Source organism: Patella vulgata, chromosome 1 (assembly GCF_932274485.2).
Source record: "Patella vulgata chromosome 1, xgPatVulg1.2, whole genome shotgun sequence".
NCBI lineage: Eukaryota > Metazoa > Mollusca > Gastropoda > Patellidae > Patella > Patella vulgata.
In genome coordinates this window covers 49,004,790-49,017,531 of record NC_065879.2, presented here as the reverse complement: position 1 = coordinate 49,017,531, position 12,742 = coordinate 49,004,790, and the positions used below count along the sequence as shown (strand labels likewise).

The following is a 12,742-nucleotide window of genomic DNA, read 5'->3' as shown; positions in this document are numbered from 1 at the left end:
AAAAATGGTGATCTTGCGAAAAACGTGATTACTACGACAGAATTGACCGACCACAGCCGTCACTCAAAATAATAAATCAACAAATCAAAAAACGCCTTCCCTTCTGCGCGAGCCGGTTATATTTTGTCCGTTATTGTGCCCGTCAACTTAGCCCGCCAGACGTAAATAAAGGTATTTCCAGCAGACGTTAACCACCAACCCGTCATAATGGTAAAGAGATGTGCTTGGGGTACGTGTAATTCGGATAGTAGATACCCGGAGAGACTGACAGGAGGGATAACCTTTATTCCTTTCCCAAAGCTTGGAAGAACACGCGATAAAGCCAGACGATGGATACGTTTATGCGGACGACCTTTCGAGCAGTTAAACGAGAGATACTGGGTGAGCGGAGAAAGGCCAAACATCCGTTTGTGTGCACTAAGGTTATTATTTATTTATACTTTCAGGCCTATAGACTTTCTTGCCTACTATATTTTCTTCCAAACAAAATGAAATACCTGTACTTGATTATTGCATCATCATTTTTGTGATGCCATAGGGCTACCTAATAGTATTATATTATTAACTATTTATATAGGCTAATTATATGTGGCTGTTTAAGTGTTTGCCAATGTGACATTAAAATGTCAGTTCAAACATTTTTCTAAATTTATTCCGTTATTGCACCAGGGCAGAAGTGACTGACAGCCAGTGCAGAAACCATGGTCATGTAATTATGTAAACTTACTTATATTATTATGTATCATAATAATAACATTATGATACATAAATTTTAGCACTTTGTAAATGGTCAGCCAGATCCCATTTCTGCATTGCACTATGATCACATTACTCAACCTAGACCACCACCCAAACACAGAAGTAATTATATTGAGAAACCTGCAGTGGTTGAATTAAAGGTTTTAAGGTAACATTAACAATGGGTTTATCAGCTTTAGAATAATTATTTCCTGTGCTCACATTAAGTTTGTGTCGACTGGACGTTAAAATCAATTTCTCTTTGTCTTACACTACAGACTGTTCTACATGTATATCATCTTAGATATATTTCATTTATACCCTGGTATAAAGTACACACATTCTTTATGCATCTGTAACTGTAAGTTATGGTAATAGCATGAAATTAAAATAGAGAAAGTTGTGTTAATGCTGCATTTTTTTTAATTAATGACTAGTCTAATTATTATATTTATTAATATAAGACGCCAGGTTTTAGCAGCAAACAAGAAAATATTTTACTATTTACAAAATTACAGTCTCTGGTATAAAAATACTGAATATTTATGTACAAATTTTATATTTATGTACAAATATTTATGTACAATTTTTTTATAATTATGAACTTCTTTACATAGTTTCTATAAAGTCAAATAATAATATTGAGTATGAAAACTGTGAAGTAAATGCATTGAATAATAAAATGGTACAGACAGAGAATGCAGTTAATACTGCCACAGGTTAGTTAAACTTATTTCATAGACATGTAGAATTTTTTAAAAGAAATGGCTTTAAATGTTCAACATAAAAACATGATAATTTTGAAACAAGCTTCTGCATGGTTTCTATTTCGGGATATATTCTCTCTATGCAGAAATCCTGTCTCGTAAAAGTGACAAAGTCGCAAAATTGGGCCCCAGTTACGAGACGTTGTCCCTGAACCTGAAACCAGTGAATATGGTTTCTAGACAATTTATATTCTGCATCTTTTTGCACTAAAAAGAAATCTTTCAGTGTATTGCATTTTTCTCTAAGTGTCATATCTCGGGCTGAAAAAGGACATTTAATTTCAATGAGCCCACTCTCGCCTTTATTACAAACAATTGCATCAGGTGTAGCACCTAAAAATGGAAAAGCAGGATTTATTACAAATCCAATGTCATGAATATGATTTCCAGTCTGTTTTATATAATTTGTTTAGCAATGGTTTCATTTGCTTGCCCATAAGAAGTGGGAACAGAATAAAACTTACTTTTGTCAAATGTGTTTTTTAAAAATTAATCGTTTATTTCTTTCTTTCTTTTCATAACAGCTCCAAAATTTGAGGCAGTAACACGACACTTTCTGTGGTTCATTCAGGTGTTATTATTATTTCTTGTGGATCTCTCTATTTTTATGGCTTCATCTTGATTTACATCTATTTCTTTCCACTCAACTTTCATCTTTTCTATCTGTTCTAAATCTGAATGTACAGCAACTGGTTTTGGAAAAGCAATTCCACCACATTTATCTGAGTTCTCTGCTCTTGGTTCTGTTGTCACTTGCATAAGGGGTGCCTGAAATACATATTATAATCTATTTACTGTTCATATTTTTCAGGATTTCAACCGATGGACATCTTGGCCCTTGCTGCAGAAAATATGAAAATGAAGGAAGAACATGCAAAGTTAATTCTGGAAAATGATAATCTTAAGCGCAGTCAAGTTCAACAAGTAGATAAAGGAACTAGTATCGACCTATCAACGCAATGTTTTAGTTGTTCAACTTTAAAAAAAGAATCATTTCAATATTATACTGGCTTTTCATATGACCGTTTTTATAATGTATATAAGCTTTTTGTACCAGCAGATGATTTACCATTTGAATTTTCTAAGAATATAAGCAGCTTATTCGATGTTTCTCTAGACGATCAGCTTCTATTAGTTTTAATAAAATTAAGACAGGACTTTGATTTTAAACACATATCAGATATGTTTGGAATTTCTTCCCCCAAATGAATTCCCCAGCCGTTGCAGAGACAATTAAAATAGCTAAACATAAAGTACATGTTGAAAGAGCAATATGTCGGGTTAAACAGTTTAAACTCCTAACCAATAAAGTTAGTCTGAGCTTGTTCAGCTGTGTTAATCAAATATGGCTTGTCTGTTGTGTTTTAACGAATTTTATGCCATTCCTTATTGAGAAATAAAAATGGAATATAAAATACCCCATTGTGTTTTTGTTATGGTACTGAAAACATGGGGGGTTAACTAATGATATTGTTTTTATTACGGTTTCGCATCAGCTGTTTGGCTGAAAAACTTATACAGGCCCAAATCAATATAGATACATTATTACGTACATGATATGCAAGTAGGGATCCAATAAGTTGCGGGCCAATGGGTGTTGTAATGGAGTCTGCTGTGCTGCTCACCAAGTACGAGATGGGGCTGACCTTCAAGGTTTGAAGATGTAAAATATCAGCATCTGATACTTGAATTTTTCTGAAAAGGAAAGTATCAAGCTACTAAACAAGCATATTTATAGAAATTGCATGCATGTGAAACTCCTTGTATTTTACTATATTTTTTGCATCATATTTTAAACTGGGCGATCACGATAATTACATCACTCCCTAAGAACACTTTTTATAATGCGGTGGTTGCCTATGTCACCAGAACGCTTACCTGTTGTCGTTAAAATTAGCCACCACAGGCTTTCTTTTTCTATTTACATTCCCAGGTCTTGATATTATTATCTGTGAGACGGGTTCTGGTTCAATAACGTCGAGTAGGGCCTATATCTAGGCCTATGCAATTTTAAATTTTTCAGCCTCTCCTATTTTTCATCATGAAAATAAAACCACAAAAATAATAAAATAATGTTACAATTTCTACATGCAATAAAAAAATCATACTGATCAAATATGAATAGGCCTAAGTAGTACAGTAGGAGTAGGCTAATAATGACTGTGAGGATAACATGAAGATGATGAAGCCAGACTAGTGTTTGACAAAAGTATGCTGTGTATCAGTCAAAAGAATAAAAATGAATAATTATCATTTTAGAAAACGTTTAATGAATTATTGTATGATAATTGATATTTCTATAAAAAAAATTAAAAAAATAGCTGATATTTACCCTGCTTTACAGCTACAGTGAGCCTCTGTTATAGTCCGGTCTTGTATGTTGACATCTATTAACACTGGTGCGGTTCGTCCGATTTGTGCATGCTTCCATAAATTCGAGCGAAAATATGATTGGAAATTGCATCAATACCGGCCGATAGGAACATGGATTTGAAGTATGACCCCCTGGAAAAAGCCGTAGCTCGCTGTTTCTGTATTAGCGAAGGTATGTACGGCAGATACCTCGAGGAAAAATCGCTGGGCACATCGCTTAACGTTAAAACTGCCGCCATCATTGTTTGGCTTGGTGACGGGCTTATATTGGGTTATCTCCCTTTATTCTAAGGGGCGTGACTACGTCTGCACTGGCGATCCGTCAATTCACCGAATCAAAACAACTAAAGTGTCATTGGATAGTTCGAACAATGGACAATCTTATGAGATCTAAATGGTAAAAATTCGCGGGTTAGGCAATATATAATGGAACGCTGAAAATCTATTATTTTCCTTTTTGGAGCCTTTTCAGACGCTTTTATTTCGAAAACTTCTCTTATTTCCTTTCTTAAACTTATATTAATTAGAGTCCTAACGGTGGTCTATGGTATTAATCAAAATTTAAAAGCCTCAATATTGTATAAATGGTCCAAAAAGGGCCACAATCTTTGAAAAAAGTCGAAAAATCGTTATATTTCTGGAGATGTTTCTAACAGTATAAGGGAGGTAACTAGTACTAAACACAATGGCATCAGACTACCAATTATTTGCTAAATATCGTTAAATATTTTCTAATATTCCTTTCTTTTATAAACTGTCCAATGGATCTTTCTGAAACTTCTGGTACAGGAAGTTAAGTTCCCATACCACTTATTAAATCTATCCCGACAATCCGTAAACCGGAAGTAGTCGAAAATATATTCGATATTAAAAAAAAAAAAAAAAAGTAAAAAATAGGTGCTCTTGCAAAAATCGCGATTTCTCAGCCGGGTGTCACTGAATCAAAACAACTAAACTATCGTTTGGTAGCTCGATGAATGGGCTATTGTATGACACACTTCCTGTCTGATTCCTGAAAGCCGATTCAGTGCTGCTTGCAGGTCTAGTTATTAGGTTTTCAGGGAAGACTATTGTTTTTACTAAAATTTCAAAAAAAAAAATGTTATACATTCAGATAGCTGACCTAATTCCGATTCTAACGATGTATAATACGTATTGAGTTATTGAAATTTTATTTTTGATATTTTGACATTTTCGCATTTATGGCACATTTGAACATGAGATTCCTCATGTTGATTTCCTCCGATCAGATAATGTAATATATCACTATAGAGCCCTGCAATTATTTAATTCCTTAAACCGGTTATTAAAACTATCACGACGATGATCTCCATACCGGAAGTATTAAAAAAATGAAAAAAAAAGGTTAAAAAATCGGCGTTCTTGCAAAAAACCCTCACTAAAGTGTCGCTGGATAGCCCCGTTACTGGGCTATCATATGACATCTAAATGATACGATTTCGATGGTTATGGTACGCCGAAAATCTAGTATTTTCAGCTTTAGAGCATTTTGAGACGCCATTTTCTCGAAAACGACACCTACGATTTTTCTTAAACTTTTTTTACTCAGAGTCCTATCGGTGGTCTATGGTGTGAATCCCAAAATAAAAGCATTGAAATAATATAAGTGGTCCAAAAAGAGCCTCAATCTTTGAAACAAGTAGAAAAATCCTTAAATTACTGAAAATGCTCTTCTATTTTTCTTTGTTTTGAAATCAGCACAATGGTATACAAAGTTAAGTATCGACATAACTTATAAAAACTATTCCGACAAAGATCCAAAAACCGGAAGTAGTCGAAAAAATATCCGATATTTTGAGAAAAAAAACCCGTAAAAAGTAAAAAAAAAGAATGGTGGTCTTGCGAAAAAAGTGATTACAACGCCAGATTTCACCGAATCAAAACAACTAAAGTGCAATTCAATAGCTCGAATAATGGACGATCGATCTTACGACATCCAAATGATACAAATCCGATGCTAAAGGAGATAGATTATTGGACGCTGAAAGTTATGCTCATGTTTCATTGGTGCCGTAGTAGATACCCCATCTTTTGCACAAGTGGTAGTTAATGCATGGTTAAATTGTATTGGTGCTATATTGAACAATTTTGATATTATTAATATATTTTAGGTTTTAGTATATTTCATTTCCATGTTGGAAAATTTTTGTTATTTATTTTGCCTTAATCAATGATTGGTTTATGTAGTTTATGAGGCAAATAAATGGCAATTTCAAATCAAACAAGTGTTTTTTCGTATGTGCAAAACATAGCCATTCCAGAGCACGAGGGGTACAAATCGTAATTTCACAGTTGGTTCAAAACAACTAAAGTATTGTTTGCTAGCTCGATGTATGATTCCTGAAAGCCGGTTCAGTGCTGCTTGCAGGTCTAGTTATTATGAAAGCTTATTGTTTTTGTTAAGATTATTATTATTATTATTATTATTATTTTGTGTATTTTCTGCAAATCGGATTTCTCAGAATCTAACCATAGGATCTTTCTGATACTTTGACCTACCCCCCCCCCCCCAAAAAAAAAAAGATTAAAAAAAATTAAATGGGGTGCGAACGTTGATTAAATATATTTTCAATACGTTTTAAGAATCCGAAATCACCGAATTTTACGAACGAACAAAATCGACCTACATCACCATAACACTGTGACTATGTTACTATTTTTTTTTCTTTGAGTATCTTGAAATATTTATTTCAAATCTGCTATTTCCGATTTTCGAATTTGACATTTTGTCCCGGAAGTAAAACAGAATTGACAACTTTTTTAATATTGGTACGATTTTCATGAAATATGGGGATCTCGTGGTTAAGTGGGTAAGACGCTGACTCGCTAGCCTGGAGGTCGGGTGTTCGATCCCGAGATAGTTCATCCAGATTTTCCGGCTTGGTTTCCCCTTGTCAGTGATGCAGGATGGAGGGCCTGACAAGGACAGCTGTCTAGTCGTTCGGATGGGACGAAAAACCGAGGTCGCGTGTACATATTGGCGTGCACGTAAAAGATCCCTTGGCAGTTGGAATTCGATATAAGAGTAGGCCGTAGCGCCGCTGCCCGGGCCAAATTTCCCTCATAGCACACTGTATGGCGTATGCCCTACTTCATTAGCCCAGGTTAGGAGCAGAACAGTAGGACGTTAAACCCCATTTCATTTCATTTCATGAAATTTGGAATGTATGTAGATCTCATTGACCCAACTTCAACGATACCATTAGAAATGTCCCAACTTATCTCCCTTCGGAGAAATAAGCGATCAAAGTTTTTTTTTTAAAAATCGACTAAATATAGGTCAGATTGCCTTGAATTTTTTTTCTATACTAGCCACAACACTACTGATTCGTACACCAAAAATGGTGTTTGTAGTTCAATCCGGAAGTGCCACCATCTTGAAATGTGAAATGTTTTGATATTTTACTTACAGACAAGGTAATTATATTTTCCAAATCCTTGAAGGAATGCTCATAAAATGTAGAGCTTAAAATTTTGATTTCTGGCAAATGATGGACGCCATTTTGAATTGAAAAATACACATTAATGGGCTTGAAAACATACACAATAGGTTGTGGTTTAGAGAAATTATTACATTTCTGGATAGCCCGGCTCAGACACGAACTTTTGGTATTTCAAAAATTCAAAATTTCGAATTTCCACTTGGACGTTTTTCGTGCCGACAAAGTTGTTTACACGACAATTTCTTTCTTAAGATTCTGTCAAGCGTATATCAATAAATCTAATCTTTGGATCTTTCTAAATCTTTAACCTGTCTCACAGAATGGATGTTGACTTTGGAATACATATTTTCGAAACGCTTTACAAATCCGAAATCACTAAATGTTAATGACGAAAGAAAATAATGGCTAGAAAATGAATTATGGTACGCCGAAAATCTAGTATTTTCCGTTTTGGAGCATTTTGAGACGCCATTTTCTCGAAAACGAAAACTACGATTTTTGTTAAACTTTTTTTTAACTCACAGTCCTATCGGTGGTCTATAGCGTGAGCCCACAAATAAAAGCATTGAAATAATATAAGTGGTCGAAAAACAGCCTCAATCTTGGAAAAAAGTTGAAAAATCCTTAAATTACTGAAAATGCTCTTCTATTTTTCTTTGTTTGGAAAACAGCTGAATGGATTTCTCTGAAACTTCTTGTACAGAAGGTTAGGTAACCAAACAACTTGTTAAAACTATCCCGACAATGATCCAAAAACAGGAAGTAATCGAAAAAATATCCGATATTTTGAGAAAAAAACCATAAAAAGTAAAAATATGGTGATATTGTGAAAAAAGTGATTACTACGTAAGATTTCATCGAATCAAACCAACTAAAGTCTCATTGGATAGTTCGAACAATGGACGATCTTGTTACATCTAAATGGTAAAAATTCGCGGGTTAGGCAATATATAATGGAACGCTGAAAATCTATTATTTTCCTTTTTGGAGCCTATTCAGACGCTTTTATTTCGAAAACTTCTCTTATTTCCTTTCTTAAATTCTGTTACTTAGAGTCCTTACGGTGATCTGTGATGTGAATCCAAATCTAAAAGCCGCAATATAGTATAAATGGTCTAAAAGGGCCACAATCTTTGAAAAAAAAGTCGAAAAATCGTTATATCTGTAAATCTGCTTCTAATGGTATAAGGGAGGTAAAACTGTCCAATGGATCTTTCTGAAACTTCTGGTACATTGAGTTAAGTTCCCATACCACTTGTTAAATCTATCCCGATAATGATCCGTAAACAGGAAGTAGTCAAAAAAATATTCGATAAATAAAAAAAAAAAAAAGACAGTAAAAATATCGGTGCTCTTGCAACAATCGGGATTTCATCGTCGGGTGAGACCGGATCAAAACATCTAAAGTATCGTTTGGTAGCTAGATAAATGGGCTACTGTATGACACACTTCCTGTCTGATTCCTGAAATCCGGTTCAGTGCTGCTTGCAGGTCTAGTTATTATTATTATTATTATTTACCGCGGGAGCCTATTTCTCCATGATCGGAAACAGATATCGATCTTGAACCAAATTTTCTATCGGGAAAGCATGTGGTGGTTAGTTGATAAAGTATATTTGAAACTTCTGCGCAGATTGGAAGTGGCCGAATTTTGAACGGTAGCAATAAATCAAAAAGCGGCCGTGGTTTCGCCAATTCTTTACCTATTTTAAAACAATTCACATTTTTGGAAACCCTGAATCTTTTCCGAGACAATGGCTATCTCACATTTTTGAATTTCGAAGATTAATCTATGGCTTTTGTGGTTCGAAATTTGAAAATTTAAATTTTTACAAAAATTTTTTATTTATGAATATTTTTTAGTAATGTTTTACACAAAATTAAGGAGTCATCTGACTTGGGCAAAAATGTGAAATTTTTTGTCTCAATAAATTTCCTTGCCCGCTATTGGCTAATTCAGTTTTTCAGTCCTAGATTAATTATTATTGCTCGATTTGTATAAAACAAAGTTCATATACCCCGTTGCCTCAATTGTCATTTTTTTGTTACCATTAGAGATATCTGTTGGCACCGGAAGTGGCTTAATTTTACCAAAAACTACAATTTTGACAGTTAGGTACCATTTTTCGAAAGCAAATATTATTTTTTTTTAAAAAGTGATATAACTAAAAGAGTGTGCCCTTTAAAGGCACACAAAATGTTGGGATCGGTTTTTTTAATTTCGATTTCATTTTCGAGCAAATTCGATTAAGAGGTGAAAAAAGGTGTAAATTTGACCTATTTACAACCCATTCAGGCTTTTCAGATTTTAAAATATTTCTACGTTACTTTTATAAACTTGTAGCTATAATCCATACGAAGAAAATGTATGTTAAAATTAGTTTGTAATATAAGCAGTTGCCTAGAAATCGGAAATTTTGCATAAGTCACTGTTTTCGTTATTTTGCCTGTAAAATAGTCAATTTATATTGGATTTTCACAAAAGTGACACCATTTGATTCAAAAAGCAAGTATGTGTCGTATCAAATTGATTACAATTTAAAATTGACACCGGAAATGACGCCATTTTGTCAAAAAATGCATTTTTAACGTTTAAAATCAATATTTTTTTCAACCAAGAATTATTTAATATGTATTAACAATTTTAACTTTTGGTTTACATTCACATATTAATAAAATTCATAAGGTCATATAGATTTCACAAAATTGTTTCTAACTTGTTCAGTTGCGGAGAAATAGGCGATTTTCAACAGGTCACTTTTCAAGGTTTTTGGTCCATAAAAGTGTCAATTATTATTCGATTTTCATCAAATTTTCACTATGTGATACCTAATGCCATTTACAATTTCATACAAGTAATTAATGATTGTCATTATCACCGGAAGTAACGTCATTTGGCAAAAACTGTATTTTTAGCCTTCAAAACAGATATTTTATTCAAATGAGTCAGATTTATAATGTTTTTAAAATTAAGATATTTGATTCCAATCAACAAATAGATTGAACCCATACGATCATACAAATACCAGAAAATGGTTTCTAACTTGTACGGTTGCAGAGAAATAGACGGTTTTCTACAAGTCACTTTTCAAGGTTTTTGGTCTATAAAAGTGGCAATTATTATTCGATTTACATAAAATTTTACCATGTGATGCCTTATGCCATTTCTGATTTCATAAAACTAATTGAAGATTTTCATTATCACCGGAAGTAATGTACACTTACATGTAACAAATGTATAAAATGAATTGATATTGCTGGATTTGGTTGATTCGGCGTCCATTTTATTTGATGTGTGCAATGCTAATGTGGAAACCTGTTTAATGGTTTCATTGGTACCGGAAGTTACATATGTTTAGGGTCACGTGGCACCGGCGAAACCGTAGTCATAAAAATATTCGATATTAAAAAACCCCCCCAGTAAAAAACGGTGCTCTTGCAAAAATCGTGATTTCACGGTCGGGTGTGACCGGATCAAAACACCTAAAGTATCGTTTGGTAGCTCGATGAATGGGGTATTGTATGACACACTTCCTATCTGATTCCTGAAAGCCGGTTCAGTGCTGCTTGCAGGTCTAGTTATTATTATTTTTTTTTCCCGCGGGAACCTATTTCTCCATGATCGAAAACAGATATCGATCTGAAACTATGTGGTGGCTACTTGATAAAACAATTTTGAAACTTCTGCGCATACCGGAAGTAACCGAATTTTGTACTTTTTTCCGGAATTGACAATCGGCAATGTGGTTTCGTCAATTCTTTACCTATTTTCAAACAAATGACATTTTCTAAAACCCCGAATCCTTTCAGAGATAATGGCTATCTCACATTTTTCAATTTCGAACATTCATCTATGGCTTTTGTCGTTCGAATTTTGAAAATACTTTGTTTACGAGACAATTTTTGTTATTCTGCAAAATTTTCAAATTTGACCTACATTTTTGGATACCTGAAGTCTATCCAATTCCAATAATATAAATTTCATTCAGAGTTATCATCCTTTATTTTTCGAATTTTTTCGAATTTTCTGCCCATTTTCTAACATTTCTATGACAAGCTGAAAATCAAGTATTTTCTGATTTGGAGCGTTTTTGGACGCCTTTATCTCAAAAACTTAACCTACAATTTTTTTTAGCTTTCTCTATCGAGAGTCCATTCGATAGTCTTGTGCATGAAACCATCCAATAAGACTTTGAAATGTCTGGAATAGGATAAAAAAGGTACTGAAAATCGAAAAAAGTCGAAAATTCGTGACATTTTGGAAAATGCTATAATATTTTATTATTTAATCAGATTTTTAGGAAAAGGTTACACATTCAGATAGCTGGCCTAATTACGATTTTAACGATGTATAATATGTATTGAGTTATTGAAATTTAATTTTCGATATTTTGTCATTTTGGAATTTTTGGCACTTTTGAACATAGGATTTCTCAGGGCCATTTAATCTGATCAGATAATGTAATATATCATTACAGAGCCCTGTGGCTATCTAATTGCCCAAATCGGTTATTAAAACTATCCCGACAGTACCGGACGTATTCAAAAAATGAAGAAAAAGGTTTAAAACAATTAGTGCTCGTGCGAAAAACTTGATTTCTCCATCAGATCTTAGCGGACCAAAAGAACTAAAGTGTCGTTGGATAGCCCCATTAATGGACTATCATATGACATCTGAATGATACGATTTAGATGGCTAGAAAATAAATTATCGTACGCCGAAAATCTAGTATTTTCCGTTTTGGAACATTTTGACAGGCCTTTTTCTCCTTAGATTACTGAAAATGATCTTCTAATTTTTTTTCTTTGGAAAACAGCTGAATTGATTATTCTGAAACTTCTTGTACAGAATGTAAGGTAACCAAACAACTTGTAAAAGCTATCCCGACAATGATCCAAAATCCGGAAGTAGTAGAAAAAATTTCTCTGATATTTTAAGAAAAAAAACGTAAAAATTAAAAAAAATGGTGATCTTGCGAAAAAAGTGATTACTACGCCGGATTTCATCGTATCAAAACAACTTAAGTGTCATTGGATAGTTCGAACAATGGACGATCTTATGACATCTAAATGGTAAAAATTCGCGGGTTAGGCAATACATTATGGAACGCTGAAAATCTATTATTTTCCTTTTTGGAGCCTATTCAGACGCTTTTATTTCGAAAACTTCTCTTATTTCCTTTCTTAAACTTATATTACTTAGATTCCTAACGGTTGTCTATGGTGTGAATCCAAATTTAAAATCCTCAATATAGTATAAATGGTCCAAAAGGGCCACAATCTTTGAAAAAAAAGTCGAAAAATCGTTATATCTGTAAATCTGCTTCTAATGGTATAAGGGAGGTAAAACTGTCCAATGGATCTATCTGAAACTTCTGGTACAGGAAGTTAAGTTCCCAT

The 12,742-nt window shown here is 33.6% G+C and overlaps 1 pseudogene; it reads left to right on the top strand.

Moving 5' to 3' along the window:
- The first annotated feature begins 207 nt into the window (after window positions 1-207).
- LOC130010726 (uncharacterized) lies at window positions 208-11,158 on the top strand (annotated as a pseudogene).
- The last annotated feature ends 1,584 nt before the right edge of the window (window positions 11,159-12,742 follow it).